General features: G+C 41.3%; 1 protein-coding gene across 5 annotated transcripts in view; it reads left to right on the forward strand.

The window, feature by feature from the left end:
* Positions 1 to 22,463, forward strand: part of ABR (ABR activator of RhoGEF and GTPase) — a 637,383-nt gene that overhangs the window by 442,059 nt on the left and 172,861 nt on the right. The gene's annotated exons all lie outside the window — the stretch shown is intronic.

Raw genomic sequence — 22,463 nt, forward strand, 5'->3', positions numbered from 1 at the left:
CTTTAGAAATCATGATCTTGGATACACTGATGAAGCCAAATTTTCCTAGAAATTATATTATGATATTGACAAATGTGCAGCTACCTATCATGTGAAATTTATTTTCATGGCTGTGCTAAAAGGTGTTCTCTGCGCACTGAGAACTCACCCTATCGCTGTATAGACACGTGCGGCTGAACTTTATTGAGCTGTTCATAAAAATTCTTCTTTCACCTTGTGAAGCAGTAAGAGAGCGAGGGTGGATTGTTATGACAAGTAGAGATGCTGCCTCCAGCTCACGTGACACCTCGGCCTCACCTGAAAGGCATTTGTGTGAAATTTTATAGAACGTGCTGATCGTTTTGGAAGTTGGAATCGTCACATTTACATCACAGTTATAAGTTATATGGAAGAAACCCAGCCGTACTCCATACGTTACTCAACCTAAGAGTTTGTCAATGCTGGAGGACCACAGTGTATGATGTCACCCACAAGTAACTACTTCATCGGCAATATGCAGTGTTTCAGGTCCAAGCAGGGCATCCCTTCGCTCAAGCAACAGTGGCCTTAAAACACTTTGCATATTTGTTTAAACACAATAATGTTTTTGCTGAAGTGGTTGCTTGGCATTCGAATAACATATCTTCTCTTTTAAATTGATATGAGGGGGGGGGGGGGGGGTTATACGTTTCTCAGGCAACACTTTTCATCTCTTTGAAAAAGGCACTTGGTGTACACCACACTAGAAATGTGCCAAGGGGAATTATAAAAATAAATTAACTGTGGCAAAAAATATTTGGCGTGTAAAATTGCCACTTGACCCTTTATGTGTTTAAAGGGAAGTAAGAAGGCTGCCATTGCTGGTCTCCTTGTGAAAAAATTCTAGCTTGTCTGACATTTTACTTTAAATCACAGATCCAGAAAAAGCATGATTTAAATGTCAGAGTGTCAGACCTCCTTATTTCTATACCTGTTCTAGGTCGTTACGCAGATATCATTGAAACCAAAGTATCATGACAACCTGGGAAATTGCTTTCCCAAAAAGTTCATCAGTGGCAGCCTCCATGATCCTCGTGAACGGTGTCTCTTTAACTATCCAATGTGCATTTCTTTTTTTAGGGTACATCATTGAATCACAAAGAAAAGGTCCTTCGAGTTGTCTTAGGCCTCTGATTGGGAAATTAATTGAGCTCCTTCTAATTTCAGGTTAATATTTTCCTAACATTGGAAATTATTATTATTACATACATACATTCATAATGTGCTGGAAAATTAAAGGTGAATCTTAAAAAGTTATGTAAAAAGAGCCTTCCTTCACAGTTTGATAAATAAGGTTTGTAGGAAGGACCAGTTCCTATCAGACATTTAGCCCAGGTTCACATTGAGGGCGGGTTTGAAATCATGCGAGTTCAGCTGAACTTTTCAAACGGCTATGCAGGAGATTTTGACAGACATCCTTTGCGGGTTCATGCACAGATGTTTATTCAAATCACCCCAGAAGTCGCCAAAAGTACTACAGGAACTACTTATGTGAATCGTTGTGGTCCCGCAAAGTCGGCATCGCACTGATTTGGTCATTGTCGGCGATGTGACATGTCAAAGCGGGCCAATATGAACGTGGGCTTAAGGAGAGCAAAAACTCCTTTTCATGACTGGTGTTTCTAGCAACACAACAGATTTTGCTATAATTAGTAGTGATTGGTTGAAGAGTTAGCCCCCATTCACACCTGAGCAGTTTTTTTGCTCATTTCCATACGCCTGACTACACAGAATCCCATTTTTTTTCTAATTGTCCCTGTTAACACCTACGGTCAGTTGGTCTACGTCCAAAAAGTATATGAGCTTTCTTTTCCGAGTGTACTGTTGTGTTTTGGGTTCTCTAAACTTCAATGGGATTGCCTGTAAACGTGTGATGCACATTTTCATGTGTTGTTGCGCAAGTTTTTATGGCTGAAGAATTTCTCGCCTCCCTTAGAACTGCTCTTCTCCCCCTTTGCCCAGCCCATGAGACAAACTCCTGAAGCTTGATACACGGCACAAAAGCTTCAAAATCACCAAGAATTTGCTATGCTCAGGCGTGAAACTAACAAACACTCGGCACTACACTTGTTGCTTGTTACAATCAAGGGATGATCTTAAGCAATTAGATTGAATAGTGTTTGAGGGACTGTATGAACGTCAGATGAGTAGGTACACCTCAAATAATGCTGATAAGCACATGCCTGTATATACAGACATGTATAACACCGGAGGTGTGGGTTATAATCAGTTAGCGGATAATCGCTTGCTGACACAGCTGGCTGGACTTACTCTGCCTCTTTGGATGGGCTGGGAATCCCAAAGCTGCAACAGAAGAAAAAGGAAGGGGAGAAAGAGGCATTAAGCCTCCAATGGTGTAGCATAATTTATTCAACAGTGTATGTTAAAATACAATAAAATTGCACTTACAAAAGTCGATCAAAGCAAGCATATAACAAGCTCCATGTCAAGCCACCAGTGCTGAGTCCTGTCCTGACAGAGACCACTGAGATGACAGGAGCTCTGTGGAAGCCAGAGATCCAGGCAAACTGCCACGGGAGACTCGAGTAAGGAGCTGTCCATGGAGCAGTCAGATGCTACAGACTCTGTAGCCAATCAGGAACGTTTTTCCAGAGGCCAAACTATGCCTCCTTCGTCAGCAGACAATGTGAAGCTATTTATCCTCAGAGATCACAACAAAGCATCTAAAGTCGCGTTTCAGTTACTTTCTAGGGGCTATTGCACATGATCGGACATTAGGCTTACAGCCTTAGAGCATAAAATATGCTACTTATTGTGGCTCCAAGGAGGCATGGCTGTAGTGTATTTTTGGCCACTGACATATGTTACAAAAACCACCATACATGGCTATGCGCACATATACGCCGGCACTTACACTTGCTTATGGGTGTATTTTTCAAAATGTAAAATTTTGGGTTTTGAAGGATATGCCCGTGCAGGAGTAAGTGCCAACGTGTAATATATTTTTTTGGTTAAAATACGCTGCAGCTGCGGCATATTTTATTCTGTACTGCCATTTGCAAGAGCTCTAATAGCTTTGATACACCTGCTGTGCGCTTACATTATAGTGCTGGCAGCCTACCAAGATATGCTTTCATAGAAAAAAAAAGGCAATTTCAATGCCTGTATTGAGAATTTTGAAAATGAACTTCTCCTCAATGCTTACAGATACAATTGTATATGTGACTTGTTTTATGCATCTTTCAGAGGAGCATTCTGTCTGTCCATGTTTTATACAGATCTAGACAATATGCAATAAATCTCTGTGGAAGGGAAGATGTAAATTGATGTGCGTCTGTTTACATCCGCCCACATCCAAGTCCGTTTAGGCCCACAAAAAATGAACAGAAAAGGTTTGCATCCTTTTCCTTTTTTTGCGGAACCAAAAAATGGGCCAGATTGGAATGAGCTTATTCTTTACAACAAGAACAAAACCGCCGCTCTACACCAGTATTTACTTCAGAAGAATCCAATGTATGCATTGCTTCCAGCACCACAGTGAGCGAATGACAGGGCTTTATGACTTCAAGGTAATGTTATAAAGGTACTTGCCAAGCTGTTATATCTACTACCCTCCATTATATTGCCAATGGGACTATGTGAGACACCAAATAAAAAGGAAGCTTGTGATAGTGTAACTACCCACAATGCTTGTTTGTTAAATTAACATTGCACTTACATCAGTATTAATGTAGCACATGACACATCCACCACACAGCACCTGCCTCGCTGCATGCAACACATTTTATCAGAGAATGACTTCATTGTCAAAAAAAGACATGGAGTACGATTGGGTCATAATGTTTGGAAAGTAGTTCCTAAAGCATATAAGTTTTGTGGTCCAAATGTAAAGGCCACATAGTTACTATGGCATTGCTTCAATCTCTCATTACAACTCGTATCTTACTGCCCTGCGATAGGTTCCGCTTCTAACAGAAGAACCAACCAGAAGAATTTTCCTTGATAGCACAGGAAGTGAAGATAAATTTGTAGCAGGGATGCAGAAAGCAAGAAGAAGCTAACTGGGATGTTCCTGTGTTCCTTAAAAGATTTAAAATGGAAAATTTGCTAATTTAGTTGTCAACCTGCTATGTATGCTACTTCAGTTGGTCTTAGGGCTGCATATCAGGTCTGTGCATGCCTCCTGTAGACCTGATAGGCCAACTGAATCAGTTGATATGGCAAACTGACAACATGGCTGCTGATTGCAAGGTAGCAGCTTAGCGTTTTCAACTTGCAATAGAAAGTGCTCTTACTGGCAGTGTCTCCAGGTATAGAATTTTGCAACAGATTTTCAAAACATGATTTGCTTAGGAAAACTGTGTACAGTGAGACATGATACCAATTCTACTCAGAAAAATTGATTTAGGTTTTACATACATATTCAAATATGTATTTAATACTTGCCGGGAGTTATACAATATGGCTTGACATGTAATCTACGAAGCCATTATAAAGGCGGCCTTAATTAACACCTCATGCTGCCCTCCTTCCCAAAAACTTCCTTAAAAAAAAAATTGAGGCAAAAAATTATGGGGACTACCATTTCTGATTGTTTCGCTGAATTTCTAGTTGCCTGTCTGTTTCTGGTTTAAATATTTTGTCCATGACCTGAGTCAAGTATGTATGCAGATTAGAGTGATGTCCGAAATCCACAAGACTGAGTCCCAGGAAAGTATTTGACATTGGATCTGCATGACCTTACACAACTAATATTTTCAGAAGGTGTCAGCAATGGCATCCTCCATATTCTTGTCAGCACAGGTTTCATTTTAAAACCCAACTGAACTTTCAGTTTAAAACCACTAAATACAGTCCAGGTACATAAAAACAAAAGGTGCTTGAATTTTGTTTTCTCAAGAAAGTTGCTGCAGCCTCAGGAGAAAAGCCCATCCTGTGCCAACATGCTGCAGAGAAGCACCCTTGCTTCCTGTGTGAAATCAGTAACCTCTCTGCAGAGGACCAATACATCCCTTTAAAACTAGAGCTCCAAAATCCACAAAGCTCATACTCTCTGCTGATTGGATAGATTTAGCTCTTACTCAGCAGGGTTTCGTTCATCCAGCGGGCTGAATGAAAAAAAAAGCTCAGATTCCTGCATCCACAAAGTAATGGGGATGCAGGAATCTCTCCGCCTGTGCTATTGTGTTCTGATATTGGGGATAAGCACCCTATTTGTCTATTTTCCTATTTGTCTTGTTTCCTGTTATCATCAAATAACATCAACATTGAAACTAAAAGAAAACCTCCAATTTTTGGGTTATCTCCAAAACAGGAATAGATAGGAAATCATTTAATGAGGACCACCATACTGGTAGTTCTGGTGACCCTGTTGACAACCAAGGATTCCCTCACTGTTGGTCAATTATGACACCAGCCTTTTGATAATATGACAGTGTGAGAGCAAAAGTAAATATAGCCGCATTCCCGGCATGCCGACAATGATGGCTGTCTTTTAAAATGGTTAAATTGATGGGTTTAGTTCTGCCTTAGGATGGCCCAGTCAATGACTGAACAGCATCGAAATGCTACCCTGGGTGTACATCTTAAGAAATGTTATATACAGCAAGGATAGTTAAAGGAAATTCAGTGTAAGACATCTGATTATGCAGAAGCAGGTTTTGAAGTGTACAAGTAGGGAAGGCTTGTCAGCCTTGTAACATTGAGATGTAGAAAACTATAAAACACTGTTCAATACTTTTGTTTATGTGGATCTGGTGGCATAAGAGCAGGAGGTCAAATTGATTGTGATTCGGTGTAAAGGGAAGAAGACCAAGTGGAAGAAGATTAGAATGTTTTAGAGAGTAGAAGAGGGGGAGATGAGGGAGGGATGGAGGATGGCCAGGGGTTCAGCAGCCTGTTATGAGATACCCATTAAAAGTCTCTGTACACACCAGATATCTAAAAGTTGACAGTCAAAGTCCTAAGGCTCCCAAGTCCAGCAAAATCTAACCATAGTACCCTGTAGTTTTGCAGTAAGTTTTTTTTTTTTTTTTTTTTTTTTTTTTTTTATTGATCAACACCAATTGCATACAAAAAATAAGTTCAGATATATGTAAGATGTGAGTCAGCCAAACCTTTGCAATTGCCCCATCAAGTTTTAGATTGAGAAGCACTTCCTGGGGTAGCATAGGTACAGGTTTCTGCAGGAGTATTTTCAAAACTTCGTATACGTGAGTCCAGAAATTCTGTGCTACCAGGTATGAAGGAATGTGCCCATGTCTGAACAGCTGCGAAAGCAGATCAGGGGAGCATCAGGATTGAGTCGTGCCAGTCTAACTGGCACCATATAACAGCTGAAAAGTACTTTGTGTTTGGTTTTGACTTTCCCAATTGCCACGTAGGAGAAAGTTTCTGGGGTGAATTTGGAAATTATTATTATTATACATTTATATAGGGGGTCAAATGATACAAAAGGTAATAACTGTGGGAAATGAATGTATTGTATAAGAGGGAGATCGTTCCTGGGGAATGGTGATCATGGAGACCTTTTGGATTAAAAAAGGGTAAGGTGTAGTATGTCTCCCCATAATTGAATTGTGGAGGAGACATGCTTAACTTGCAAAAAGCAGAACAGCTCAGACTGAGGAAGATGGTGGGATACTTGAAACCGAAAATAATTTTATGCCTTTGGCAGACACAAGCATGTGAAAACGTGTCAGTTTTAGGGTGATCCAATGTTTAAGCTTGTGTTGACTTGAAACTGGGTGCCAAAGCAGTGTTGCATAAGATTGATAACAATGGTAGGTGTGGAGTACTTGAGTGTCCCAAACTTGCAGAGAATAGCAAGAAAAAGGGTTAGAGATGGAAGACCTATCTCGTGGATGTAACCACAGTAAATTGTGAACAGACAACAGAGCACCTCTGCCTCCAGATTAACCCAAAGTGGGGTTTCATAACAAACTTCAGATTTTATTAATTGCCTGAAAATATCTCGGAAAATTTGGGACTCCTAAACCGCCATAGGATCGGATTTGGAACAGTACATGTTTTGATATTCAAGGTTTACGATTGCGCCATATAAAACACATTACCTGGTTTTGAATTTCATTCGTAATGGAGGGGAATTTTCATTGGCAAGACTCTAAATACAGTCATTTAGGTAAGTATGTCGTTACAGCTGCAATGTAGACCAGCCATGAAACAGTATAATTGACCCACATGTGCAGAAGAAGTTAAGGTTTAGAGAGAAGAGGTAGATAATTGGCCTCAAAAAGAGTAAAATAGGAGCTTGTCAGGTTTATGCCCAGGTAAGGAAGTTTGATGTACGCCCAGTGGTACGGAAATTGCTGAAGAAAGCTACATAGGGAGGTAGGGGGTGAGATATTGAAGGCCATGGATTTTCTAAGCTTAATGTGCAAACCTGATAAAGATCCAAAACTTGTGTGGAGTTCTTGTAGGTTGGGTAATGAGATGAGAGGATTGGTAGTTGTCAGAATGATGTCATCCACTAAAATTCTCAATTTATACTAATTGCCTTCCAACAGTTATTCCAGAGATATCTGGTGAGCTCCTAATAAGTTGGGTCAGAGGTTCGATTGTAAGCGCCAATAAGACAATGGCAACCTTGTCTGGTGCCCCATAAGATTGGAAACATAGATGACTGAAAGTACGAGTATTTTACAAAAGCATGTGACGAGTTAGTTTGTTTTTTGTTCGTTTTTTTTTTTTTTTATCCAGGAGCTGGTGAAAGATCTTTCAACTGTGAAAATATGTTTTGATTGTGTTTCAACAATTTGCTTGACTTGTATATACAAGAGAAAACCGATTTTATTATAAATAGCCGCTATACTTGCTTTCAATTTGTTTTTCAAAGTATATATTTTTGTTTTCGTTGTATACATTAGATAGAAGAGCTTAAAGATGCCAGAAAACATATAACCTTGAGAATGTCAGGATCAAATGTACTAATGGAAACAAAAAAAATGCATATTATATTTCAGTAAAAATAGCTTGTAAATGACACCTTAAAACGCTCTGGGATGCGCGCATTGACAGATGAGCCTGTCATTTAAAGGGCCATTGTTATAGTTGCTTCTATACAGCCACTGTGCCCTGCAAGATGCCTCCACAAACCCGCTGGTAGAATTGGATTTAGATACACCACTGCAAACCAACAACCACTATGATAGTTTGTCATTGTCTTTTTTTCAGTTTTTTTTTTCAGTTTGAGGTGGTCAGATTAATTAAACTGCACCTTGGTCACTGTATCCAGAAAGAGTGCAAACCACATAGCTAACAGCCAGTCCAATTAGGTGAAATCTTCCTCTGTTATGCTATGTTAGGTGTACTTTTTATGAATATTTCCGTATATGTATTTTAACAGTACATTTTGCTTTCTGAGTCTTGTTGCCCCAAGATCAACCACCATCCACCCACTCACCACCCAGTGTAACAGAATGGCCACCATGTTTCAGTGTTGCAGCTTCTCTATTCTTATGAAACGTGAACTGTGGTTGCCTTGCGTTATGGCACTGCATCATTTGTTTTTTAAATTTCATTAGTACTTGTGCATGTAAATGGTCTTGTAAATCTGATATTTGTTGTGTTCTTGTGTTTTGTTTGCTCTCAGCTTAGAATGGCTGCTGCCTTTTCAGGACTGCACTCCAGATCTTTCATAGACAAAGCTAATGCTGACGTTAAGCGATAGTGGCTTGCACACTGGAGCACAAATGCCATTGTGTCTGACTCGCTGTAAAAAATAGAAGCGAGATGCGCTCAGGCAATAAGTAATAAAGAATAAGAAAAGGCTTGTCTGTTTACATGAGCCCTGCATAGCATGCCACTCACTTTAACCTTTTATCTGCTCCATTCATTTATAGACGATAAGCTCAGTGATTCATTCAGATTTTGGGATTAACACGGATAATGAGTCATTTTTGGTTCTTAGACAAGAAGTTATGTTGTAATTTCTTGTGAAATTCCTGTGTTTTATTTAATTATCTGATAAAAAAAAACCCTGATTTCTTTTTATGGAAAAAAAAACAACCCTGATTTCTATTCTATAGAGTAGACGTTCAATTATGTGCATAAAGTGTGCACTGCTGTCAAATTTACATATGTAGAATGGAGGTACAGGGGCAACAGCTTACCTATATAGAACTTTTATTTTTCATTCAAGAGACTCTTGCATAGACCAGACTGCCCCATTATCTAAAAGCTGGTAATTCCAAGAACACCAAAAACCTAGACTGTTATTCTTGCAACCTAAGAACTTCAAACTCCACCTATTTCGGTTTCTCCTCAGTATAATTGTTCACTCCTGTAAGAATTAAGAAATAAAATATTCATGTCCTTTCTACACAGGTTGCACGAAATTATTGGAAAGCATCGTCATTCCTGCTCAGAGGCCTACTGAGAGGCCTTCTCAGTCTGCCAGGAGAAAAATTATCCAAAACTTATAGAAGCTTTAGTCAGTTCTGCAAAAACGGTAGCTGCTGACTTTTATTAAATAGACACTCACCTAGCCTGGGATCCAGCGCCATTGGCTGGTTCTTTGCTGGTGTCTTGCCGAGAAAGTTCCCCCGGCGGATAAGGACCCCCCTGTACTGTGCAGGCGCAGCGCTTGCGCAGTACGAACGACTGAGGAGCCGCCGAAAATAGCCGAAGCTGAAAACCTTCAGTCAGCTGTACACGGCGCCTGCGCCCTGGGTCCAGGTTCAAGCCCCACCATCCAAGTGGACCTAGAGGTAGAATAAAAAAGTGCCGAGCGAGGCCGTGCCCGAAGTGTGGTGAGCGAAGCAAGCCCGCGAGGGGCCCTCTTACAGGTGCCGTGTACAGCTGATTTACAACTATTCGGCTTCGGCTATTTCTGCTGGCTCGTACTGCGCAAGCGCTGCGCCTGCGCAGTACAGGGGGGTCCTTATCCGCCAAGGGGAATTTTCTCGGCAGAACACCGGCATTAGGGTCCCCGGTGGCAGCCTGTTAGCTGTGGACAGTTGCCTGTGACTCCCTGCACCTTCACAGCTGGCTTCCCAGTACCCTGTGCTGTGTGGATAGTCCTGAAGCTTTCTGGGACCTAAGGTGTGTCCCAGAAGGTCGCGGTGAACTTCAGCTCAGATCGTCCAAGCCGAGCAGAAGTGGCAGGGGGTACCTGTCAAAACTAACTGCTCCTCCTCCCCCACAAAAAAAATCCAACTATGGCAATGGAAAGGGGGGGGGGGCGCGAAGGAAGAGCGCAACTTCCTCTTTTGGCTGAAGTTCCACTTTAAATACAAGAGAATTAAGAGAAAATTATAGCTTTAGCATTATTATAGTATTTTATAGTATTTTATAGTATTTTCTTTTTTTATTAGTATAGTAAATATGCTCTTTATTGTATTGCAAGGTAGTCATATGTTAGTAGTAATTAATGTGGGGTAGCACTTTTTGATATGATAGTATATTGCAGTGTCCATTGACGCCTAATTCTTCACTGGTTTAACGTGCTGAAGTGACACTGTGAAGGTCTTCCATCGAAAGCTGTAAAAACCTTCTCTTAACTTTCAGAAGGCCTCATCTTTGCTGTTCTGTATGGCAGACCATCCTCAATGTTGGTATGAGAAGGAGGAAGGAAATGTTTAATTATTCGTGCAATGGTTAAACTACTGGTCAGCTACTATAATCGTAAGCATTCCTTTTTGTACCTGCCCCAATCTGGGTGCTTCGTGGGTGCAGTGAGTGCCATATGGATGACTGAGATATTTACTTCTTACATAATAGACATTCCTGAGGGATCTGTCACTCATCAAACTTTTGTGTATTTGATCCGCTTATTTTTTTTCAACTATTACCTACAAGATACTGGATACAAGAGCTTTAGCGAGAATGGTAATAGTGAGGAACCTTGAGTAGCAGACTTTACCAAGGGCTGATATTGATCATGCTGCAGCAAGTGCCGCTAGCGTTTCCACACATGGCAAATGCATTGACATACTCATGGGACTTGCTGTTGTGAATTACCATCATCCTGCGAATAACCGGAGTCTACCACTACATGATTGCGAGTGTGGATTTGACATTTTAGGACAAATGCTAGCGTCTCCTCAGCCGTGAGGTCTGCTCTGCCTATATACTTGAGATTTGTTGAGCCACCTGTTCCATTTCAGCCTCACACATAATATTAAAGTGTTACTAAACCTGTAACAGTAAAATCAAGTCTGTATATGCAGTAAAGCATGCTTTTTCTACTTACTGTGAAACCTAAGGGATTAATCCTCCACATTGTGTAAAAAGGCTGTTTGATCCTGTCTTCTCTGATCCTCCCCTTCTTCCACTGCCCCCAATCCATCTGCTTGTAGAACAGAGCTTTGGGGGCACTCTGCACATGCTCAGTTTTGGTGTATATTCCTAGAGAGTTTTTTTTTTTTTTCCATGGGAGGGTGCATGTGATCAGCACAGGGCCAATCAGTACTGTCCAGACAGAGGGTCAGGGGTCCAGCAGCCTCATAGGACAGTCAAAGGAGAATGAAACTCCTCCTACAAGCTTTAAATAGACCCTGATAGAATATACTATGTACTGCTGAAGAGAAAAGGTATTTAGCAGTTTGTATTTGGTACTAAAATAATTGTTTTTCCATGTTCTGTGTACTGTGGGAGACCAGATATAGTGAATGCAGGGTCCTGCGTTTAGTAACACTTTAAAGTTGTCTATACTTGGGTTTTTATCAAGATTTATCCCGAAAACTGCATGTCTAAAACTGTGTGTGGATTTGCATACGAGAGCACATACTGATAGCTCTTCAGCCGAGAGGTCTAACTTGTGCACTCATTTTGAGACCTTGCTCTGTGGAATCCTTGGCTTACCTGTACCACAATGCTTGTCTGTGTCATCTACTTTTTGGAACGCATTCAGTATCATTAGTACGTTACCGCAAAGGTCTACCGTTGCTCTTATCCTAAACATTTATTGCAAATACTGCTGCTATTCTCTCTATTTATAAGAATTACAGACAACTTGTGGTTGCAAGTTGTGTACCGGTGGGAGAAATGTTCTGTGGTTTATTTTGGAGTGTTCTGTTGGATTACAAACAAAGAAAACTTTTTGGCTCCCACTAAGACTTAAAGGGGTTGTAAACCTTCATGGTTTTTCACTTTAATCCATTCTATGCATTAAGGTGAAAAACCTTCTGTAGTGCAGCAGCCTCCCCAAACCCCCGTTTTACTTACCTGAACCCGCTCTTTCTCCGGCCGGGAACAAGCACACCAGCCATGGCTGGTGTCTCATGTCCTGATTGGATAGTTTGATAGCAGCGCAGCCATTGGATCCTGCTGGTGTCAATCAAATCCAATGACGTGGGGGGCGGGGCCGAGTCTTGCATTCTGTATGAATGAACACAAACAGGACTCGGGTGTGCTCCTTAGGCGAGCCTTATCCAACGTGGGCACTTGATGCAGTGAGGAGCCACCAGTGCCGCCAGGGGACCTCAGAAGAGGAGGATCGGGGCCACGCTGTGCAAAACTAACTGCACAGTGGAGGTAAGTATAACATGTTTGTTATTAAAAAAAACAAAACAAAAAGAAAAACGAGGATTTACAACCCCTTTAAATTTGCCAGAGACTGTAGGACAGCATTGGAAAAGTGCTATCTTTCACACTGCTTGGCAAAGAAGTGTGAAGGAGATTACAGCAATTAAAATACTACATGTTTTTGTTTTTTTTTTAAAAATATCATTAAACCTTTATAATTGATTAACTTAAAACGTATCTCTGCGGTAAAAATGTAAAGTCATATATTCATTTACACATTGGGGAAGATTTACTAAAACTGGAGAGTGCAAAATCTGCTGCAGCTCTGCAAAAAAAGTATCAGCTTCCAGGTTTTTTTTGTCAAAGCTTAACTGAACAAGCTGAAGTTAGAAATTGCCTACCATGCACACCTGCACCAGATGTTGCACTCTCCAATTTTAGTAAATCAACCCCAATGTATTTAAACTATTACTAGCCTTTGCCTATTAATATGAACAAGTTTATAAACTTCATTCGTCAAGATCCCCACACAATAGGGAGCAGTCCTTTTTTTTTTTTAGTGGGATCGTGGGGGAACGCAGTTCCTGCACCTCCCCAGATAGCAAGGATAACTTGCCACAAATTTGTGGCAGTGTTGAATTGTAAGTCTGTTAACTTGCTGCACATTTTCATTGGCAAGTTGTATACTTGCAGAACACTTGAAGCACAAGTTCTAGTTGACACTTTTCCAATTTGTAGCAAACTTGAGTGGCAAGTCTCTAGCAAGAGCAAAGTTGCAGTGGTGAGTCTACAGCAAGAGCTCTGCAAGTCACAGTGACCCCTGTGGTGGGATGACTGTTGCACAACATAACTGAACCAGAATTTGCAGCAGACTTGCAGAATGTTTGCAAAGAAAGTTGATCTGGAGTCATGCAATGTGAACTTGCTGCAGTTGTGCAACAAATTGTGAAGCCTGGCAAGTCTAGCAATAGCTTAGCAAGTCATTTTTAAACTTGCATCTCAATTGCTTGCTATCTGGGTCCAGCACTGACTGTATGTAATGGCAAGGGGTGATGGGGTGTACTGTTGGGTCTGTTCATGCTGGCTGCTGGGGTGAAGGGGGGGGAGATCTATTCTAGCTGGAGGGGATCTATTTTTTGCAGGGAAATCTATTGTTGCTGATGGGAGACCTATTGTTGCTGGGGGGGGGGGGGGGGTCAGTTGTTGCTGGGAGAAATCTACTGTTGAGGTAGGGTTCTATTGCTGCCTGCTGGATGGTCTATTGATACTGGTTGTGGGGAGATCTGTAATTGCTGCTGGGAGTCTATTGTTGCTGGAGGGGATTTGTTGCGGGTGATCCATTGTTGGGATCTATTGTCGCTGGCGGGAGGCTATTGTTACTGGCTGCAGGGTTTCTACTTTATTGCTTTTCTTGTTATTCTCAAATTCTTTACAAATTATTCAGCACCCCAAAATGATACTTGATTCTGTTTTCTTTAAAAGAGCAGTACTGGGAGATGGGTAGGGGGCGGAACCAAAGAATGGTGCTCGGAGGTGGGTGGGGACGGAGAAAAGGGGTGACTCGGAGTTCCTACACATATTGTCTGAGAAAATAAGCCCTGATTGTGAGCAGGCACTGCTGTGTTACACATTTCTCAGAGCCTGCAGAGCTGATGATGTAAAATGGAAGTGTATGCTGTGACCAAAGATCTCCTTTAATATATATAGAGTAAAGTTTTTAGCAGCACTTGAGTTGTAATGTTTATTTAATGACTATATCCTAGTCATTTATTTAATGACTATATTGTTTAGATATAACGGACCTGTTATAATACCGCTCTAATATTTACACTCTTCTGGTCCTAAAATATTAGGTGCTCAGTGCTAAAGAAATATTCCTTTTGCTGAGTAAAATAAATGGAAAAAATTTAAATAAACACTAACATCCAGTATATGTATCATTCACTTGTACTGCTGTGAGAAGGGATAGGGTCACCGCAAGGTGCATTCTCTGCAGGCAGAAGCCTGGTTTTGAAACAGTGACTAGTCATAAATAACACATACTTAATAGAGCTCCTGGGAAAAGGGACTTTGGATGGAAATATCTGAGAAATCAAATAGCAATTGTTTTCTTGCATCTCCAGTGCTCTTCAGGTATGCACTTTTTATAGAGGAGCCAGTTGCTTTGTGTTTGTATCATAGCAACTGCTTTATTCTTTTTTTGCTGTGCTATCTGTAGACCTACTGTTCTATACTAAGTGTATGGGTCCCCCGTAGTGCTATTCTTCTTTTTATGCGCTTTTCTAATGGAAGGAAGATGAAACCGGACCAGCAGGGAGTCAAATATGAAGACGTGCTATAAGGAGGATGGGCACAGAGGTGGAACTGGCCTGGAGTGGAGAGTGGAGTATGCATTGAACCGTTCCCATGTTTCAGACAGTTCTATATTCTCTGGCCTTGTTTATACAGATAATATTTTTTTCTGTCATCTCGCACTCATTTTTTACAATGACCTCACAATTAGGTTGTTGTTGTTCCAGTCAGTATGTGTAATGCACCTGATCTGTGACTATCCCACGTTGTGTTTGATCCCATGTCCGGAGATGCAAATCCATGCAAAGATCTTTAAAATCTAGTCATGAATGTCTGTACTCTAGATAAAAGCATACAGTTCACTCATTCTCCATCTGCCCTTCTGTAGCTGACTTTAACCACGATCACAAGACCACATCAGGCAAATCACTTTATCTAATAACGTGGATACTGTGAGCATCATACACAAAATGTGTAGTTGCATTAGTACTGGTTTATACTTAACCGCTTCCCGACCCGCTTCACGCAGATATACTGCGGCAGAAGGGCAAGTACAGGCAAATTAACTTAGTACCTGTACATTGCCCTTTAAGAAGTGGGTTGCGAGCGCGTGCGCCGCCGGGAGCTCCGTGACCGTGATCGCGTGTCCCGCGGACTCGATGTCCGCAGGGATACCTGCGGTCGTCTAACGGTGAGGAAGAACAGGGAGAGGCTAATGTAAACAAGCATCTCTCCAGTTTGCCTAATGACACTGTCACTGATCACAGTTCTCTGTAATCAGGAGCTGTGATCAGTGATGTGTCACACACAGCCCCTCCCCCCCACAGTTAGAATCACACCCTAGAGCACACTTAACCCCTACAGCACCACCTAGTGGTTAACCCCTTCACTGCCAGTCACATTTACGCAGTAATCAATGTATTTTTAATTGCACTGATCGCTGTATAAATGTGAATGGCCCCAAAATCGCGCCAAAAGTGTCCGATGTGTCCGCCATAATGTCGCAGTCATGATAAAAATCGCTGATCGCCGCCATTACTAGTAAAAAAAAATTATCAATAAAAATGCCATAAAACTATCCCCTATTTTGTAGACGCTATAACTTTTGCGCAAACCAATCAATACACGCTTATTGTGATTTTTTTTTTTTTTTTTTACCAAAAATATGTAGTAGGAAAAAAAAAACTTTTTTATATATTTTTTGGGGATATTTATTATAGCAAAAAGTAAAAAATAATACGCTTTTTTTCAAAATTGTCGCTATTTTTTTGTTTATAGCGCAAAAAATAAAAACCGTAGAGTTGATCAAATACCACCAAAAGAAAGCTCTATTTGTGGGAAAAAAAGGACATCAATTTTGATTGGGTGCAACGTTGCACAACCGCCCAATTGTCAGTTAAAGTGACGCAGTGCCATATCGCAAAAAGTGCTCTGGTCAGGAAGGGAGTAAATCCTTTTGGGGCTGAAGTGGTTAAGAGAGCTGCGCTGTAAATCAAAACGAGCATGTGACAAATTTGTATCAACAGTGAATTAAAACAATATATGAATCAACACTAAGGTTGTTGAGTACCATGAAAAAGGTCAGAAACATAAATAAAAATGTCCTTAGGAATATTGCTATAGGCAATAGACAAACATCGAGTGAAGTCCTCCTCGTGTAGAAAACAAATTCACACCAACATGCAAAGTGTGTCCACCACCACATAGAGTGCACGCTTACCAGCTAACACAAGCTGGATCGCTTGTGGCTAATACCCATCCAGGGCCTTTATCTCCTGAAGTGGCAAGCAGCGACTCTGACCGGAACAGCCTTCAAACACCGCTTGTAGGTGGGTAGGTAATTTTAACACAGAAACTCAAAAGGGTCCGGCGTCCTCGATTCTCATGATCACGGTACCCAAAGAAAGGAAAGATGGCTTGCCATAGGTAAAATCAGTTTGATACTTTATTATAAAAAACAGTATCACTTACATAGAGTCAACATATGTCAAGCATGGATAGTAAGCCGGCCAGGCTACACTTCGAACACCCGTTCCTTCAAAATATTGAACAGTGTGGTGACGTCAGGACGTCACTCTTCACAAGGCATTTTGCCACAAGTCTGACATCGTTTTGGGGCACATTTATATTTTGCAGCACTGGATATCGAACCACTAATGGTGAGTTTTGGCGTTCTGCTTAGGAGGGAAATTTCGGGTCATTTTCAGCGAGTTCACATACGGCGTAAAATTCACATTGAGGATCATTTTTGACTTCCACATTTCCTTGCTGCTGTTATGCTATTTTGGAACGTGGTGTCAGTTGTCCTGTCAGTTTGCTAGATAAGCCAAGTTTATCTCAGAGATTTAGCTGCCTAGATAAAACCAATTCTAGGTAAGCCACCTAGATATTGTAGTGCTTTCTTTTGATATAGGCAGACAGCTTCACTGAAATAGAGGAAAACCATAAAGCACTGCGCAGTACCACCAATAGGGAAACCGTGCCCGTATATAAGGAAACCAGGCTGCCTGATATGTATATTTGAAGATGAATTGATTTTTACTGTAGGCCTTGATTTTACATAATTTTGGTAACTCTAAGGCCCCAAACACACTATTAGATTTTCTGCAGATTTCTGTCTTCAGATTTACCATATAATATGAGATCAAACCATAAGAGTTTCAATTTGTATGCAGTCGAGCAGGCCCTTGCACTACATGGTTTTGGTAAATCTGAATACAAAAATCTAATAGTGTGTATGGGGGTCTTAGTGAGATTGTATGGCGATTTTCCAAATAAATGATAACATTTGAGATTGTAAAATAAGATTACAATGTTTTTGGAAAGCTTTAGAGAATTTAGAGGAGAGGAAGCCGGCCAGCAGCGATGCAGGGAGGGGGCGCCAGGGATCAGGGATGGGGGGTACAAGGGGGGTTGGTCGGAGCAGTGCGGCGAATCTAGAGGTAAATCCCCCTGTGGCTTCCTTGCAGCACTTGAAGTGAGGATGCCAGCAGCTGCAAGGGATCTGCAGAGGAGGATTGGTGCTGTGCATTATGTGTCAGGGCCCAGTGGGCCCCCCCTTCCCCAGGGCCTATGTGCACAGCACACATGGATGATTTGCATACTCATGGCACACACATGCACGTTGTTTACATGTTGGGCAATCCATTCATTTTAGTGGGCCACCTAACAGGCAGCAAAGAGGCTCATGCACTTATTTCAACTTTGCCAATTTTTCTTGCTTGGTGCATTTGGGGTGCTTTTAACAATGAATGGCTGCATAAGTGTGACAGGTATCTTGCACACGTTCACGCGTTACACTGGTATGAATGCAGTCTTAAGCCTGCTGTGGCAGCGCCAGAGGCCTATTAAAAAATGTAATTAAAAAAAAGACGATAATGAAATCTTTTTTAGATTTATTTTTGCTGTAATTGAGGTAATAATAATCAAATAAATGGGTTTAAAATTAAATTGACTGTACCGTGTAGTGAGACATATTGTGTCACTAATCTTTTGTAGGATATGATAGAGAGGGGTTTTTGGATTGTGATGCATAAACCTCCTTGCCATTCTTGTGACTGTGCATGACATTTATCTCTCACTGCCTCGGGCACATTGCAGTTAGTGATAAAGGCTTCAGGTATTCATGATTATAGCGAGGATCTGTGCAGATGATCCATGCAGAGGATGGATGGATGATTATTTCTGGAATAATGTGAAAAGCACAGCAAGGCTCTTGGTAATCCTGGATCTCTGTCAGAGGACCTGTCCTCAGCTGCATTCGTCGCTTGGACTGATTTTATTTTCTTTCTTGATTCTCTTAGTGGTTGGAACACATCCAACTACAATTAAAGTTAAACGCTAATGAGGGATGTACAATTTTCACAGACTCCCTGATTGTCTGAAAAGTAGGGCAATTATTCCAGCGCTCATGCCTTGGAGCAACAATGTGACTTTAATTTTATGTTCCAACTTGCAGGTGATTGTTTCATGCAGTCAAGAGAGAGGGTTGTCACAACAATATTGTCAATGTTCCCTTTCGTTTTTCCTTTTAAGGGAAATCTATAGCTACCTTAAAGCTGAAATTAAGTCACACCGTTAAATACATTGGAAGTACAGCTATATGAACCGTGCTACATGCCCAGGGATTTGTAATTCTGCTTAGCAAATCTAGTGATTTGTCCCTGCTGCACTGCATAGCTAGGTCCCCCAATCCCCTGCAGTCTGTACAGCAGTTAAAGTGACACCATATTTAGAAAAATAAGCCATACACATTCACTGCTTAATGGTCCTGTGATCTAATTTTTCTGTTTTCTGATTGTTATTGAAATTTAGAAGACAATTAGAAAGTTAAGAGATTGAACAATGTATCGTATATCTGTATCGCAGTACAGTGAACATTTCGGGAAGAATTTTCCCTTATGACCAGCACACCCGTTACAGCTCGTTACTCTATATGAGGGATAGAAAAAAAATTACACAACAAAACTTCTGCGCCCTAGAGGTAACGATAAGTGTCTTATGGTTTCCCTGTCGCTCCCCCCACACTCCATAGGAGGAAGGAGGAGGAATACCCAGGTAACAGAACTGTGAGGCCAGTATCCTCTGACCCATTCATCATGGGATCAGTGTGGTCTAGAAATACAAACTCTATATTCAGCATTTGAACAGAATATTATAGCCTTCCCTTTAATGTTATACTCATTGTTGTAGATTTTATCACATCCGTCTCCCAGACACTCCTGTGTGCATAGTATGAGCTTGTCTGGACCCTGACAGTTCACAAGGGATCAGACAAATATTTAATCCAGGGTTCCCAGATCTTATTAAACCTAGCTCGTTCGTCTCATAGAATTGCCGAAAGGCGTTCGTTTACCATGATCGGGATCTTGTTGTTCCATCAACTGGTTGTCCCAAAAGAGCTTGCTGGGGTAATTTGAGTAGATTCACCTGTGTAAGTGAATAAATGAAGTAGTAAATACGATCCAGAAGCGTTGGGACAGGATCACCACACATGTAATACTGTGCCTTCCATCCCGCACCCTCAAAAACAAGAGGAAGAGGCCACTGTGACATACGTGGCTATTCTCGCCGGAACCATGTACCATCTCATCAATACCTTATAGTTATCTTCAATCAATGAGGTATTTATGTATGATTTCGACGTACACTGTGACATTTTGGACCATTCATCCATTTTGAATGTTTCGCCTATGTCTTGTTCCCACTTCATCATATAAAACAGTTTTTCTGACTTGGAAGTCTGTTGGTTATACATTTTAGAATGTGGCCAGTGTGCTTATCAAAGGACCTACACAAATACTCCATCAAGGTAGATGTGGTAATATCAGATGTAGGTTGTAGGGATCTCAAGAAAGGCGCAATTTGAACATAATGAAAAAATTCTGAGTTTGGGAGTTGGTAAATTGTCTCGTAGGGTTTCTTTTGATAAGATCCCTCTGTAATCACAAAGGTCAGCAATGCGCAAACCCTTGTTGTTCCACCAGGTAAAGGTGTGGGGATTGAGACCTGGAGTGAAATCTGGGTTGCAAACCAGGGGAGCCAAGGGAGTATGTGGGGCCTTAAAACCGTAAGGCTTCGTTAATCTATCCCACAAATGTAATGAAAATGATAATGTGGGACACATCATAACCGGCCTGTCTTTTGATTTCAGCCACAATAAATGGCTAATTGGTTTTGTGGGATGTAAGGAGGATTCCAATTTCATCTAAGTAGGTTGAGGTGTTAAAGAATGGAAGTGGATTGGTTGTGCCAGTTGTGCTGAATGGAAGTATTTAGGGAAGTTCGGGACTCCCAGGCTACCTCTTATCCAAGGAGAGATAAGGGCAACCGATTTCATAAGATTGATAGAGAGACCCGAGATAGTGGAGAAGTGACGCATTAATTGGTATAGATTTGGGAGTGACGTGACTAGGGAGGAAAGAAGCAAGAGGATATTGTCAGCAAAAAGAGCACGCTTGTGCTCAAAATCTCCACAATGTATCCCTTTTATGTCGGGATGGCATCTAAGTTTGATAGCCAGTGGGTCCAGGGCCAGTATAAATAAGATGGAAGATAGAGGGCACCCTTGACGGGTTCCTCTGTGAATATCTATTTGATGTGAGTTATATCCCTTCACCAGTAGCCTAGCAGTGGGCGCGCTATAAAGGGTCTGCAAAACCGTCAAAAACTTTGGGCCAAATCCGTAAACCTTTAAGTGCATAAAACGGACAGTCCCATGATAAGGAGTCAAAAGCCTTACAAAGGTCTAAGGACAACATCATACTCTCCTGGGTCCATAATTGTCCCAGTTAGACTGCACCGCTGTTATAAGATCTATTAGTCATCGGGTCTGATCGGGAGCCCGATGGTTAGGTACAAGCCCCATCTGGTCTGGATGGTCCTAGCTCGGAAAGTATTAATTTGATTTGCTAAGACCTTAGTCATCAGTTTGAGATCTACATTAATAAGCAAGATCGGACGGTAGTTAGCACAGTCCCCATGATCCTTCTCCGGTTTAGGAATGACATCGATAAAGGCTGCATTTTCATACGTGGCCAAAGCAGGAGCCTTTCTTCAAATCATTAAAAAAAAGAGCAGAGATGAGGTGTCAGCAATTCGGAATACTTCCTATAATAGTGACCCGAAAATCCATTGGGGCCAGGTGCTTTTGATGGATGCAGGCCCTTGATAGCTGCTTTGATTTCCCCCTCCGTAAAATCTACCTTCAGCTCTATGTGATATTTTGCCACCTTGGTTAGATTAATGTTTCTAAAAATTGTATCAGCTAAAGCTGAGGGGAAGGCAATCGTTGAAGCATATAATTTAGAGTAAAAATCCCCAAATTCTTGAATCTTGTGGATTCTGAGTCACTTTGCCATCTCGTAAGCATAGCTTTGGGAGGGCAGGATTGTAAGGGTGAGGGGTAAGTTTCCTAGCTAGCGGGGCCATGATCTGACTTTTAATGAAATTATTTCTTACTGTGTTTTTCTGCCCATTTTTTCTTTGTAAACCAAAGTTTAGTGTTACTTTTAGCAATACAGGTTGCATTAGAACCCTCCCTAGCTCATGATCGGACTATGAGGGAGCATCTGCCTGGAGTTCAGCCTTTAGGTTATAAAACAATTATGTGCAATAGTGACCTATAGGTAACTACTTGGCTTCAACTTTTTTCAGGATTACGCAGACACTGATTCTTAAAGCTTGCTATTGGACAGTGAGGCTGCCCATCACAATTAGAAGCCAGTAACAAATTGTGAAGGTCAGAGGGCCAAGAGATCACCTTCCAGGTTCTGATTGGTATTTGCAAAAATGTCTCATTGACCCAAAATTCAAGGTGCTGAATAATGCAAATATCAACCACAGCTAGAGCCAAGGCCTTCCTCCTATCATACTTTACTATTGACTGAATGTGTAGAAAGCTGAAGCTATCTGCAGGCACCTTCTAGATGCCTTCTGCCTGCATTTATATGTCAGTTTGGCAACCTTTAGGTGACTTCAGTTATGTCATACACAGAGGGGTGTAGCTGTTTTTTTTTCCCCAGCGTGGTTTATATAGGTGTTGGTATGGTGCTGTTTTCGGGGAAACTTTTACTCCTCAAATGTCTGGTGTGTGAGTGCCAAAAGCAGAAATAATATACCGAATGAGTGGTATCGTCAAAGGGGTTATTTTATAGTGCCGACATTTGTAGCCATGTTATCTATTGTAATTCCATCTATTCAGTCTG

The sequence above is a fragment of the Aquarana catesbeiana genome, linkage group LG02 (assembly GCF_042186555.1).
Source record: "Aquarana catesbeiana isolate 2022-GZ linkage group LG02, ASM4218655v1, whole genome shotgun sequence".
NCBI lineage: Eukaryota > Metazoa > Chordata > Amphibia > Anura > Ranidae > Aquarana > Aquarana catesbeiana.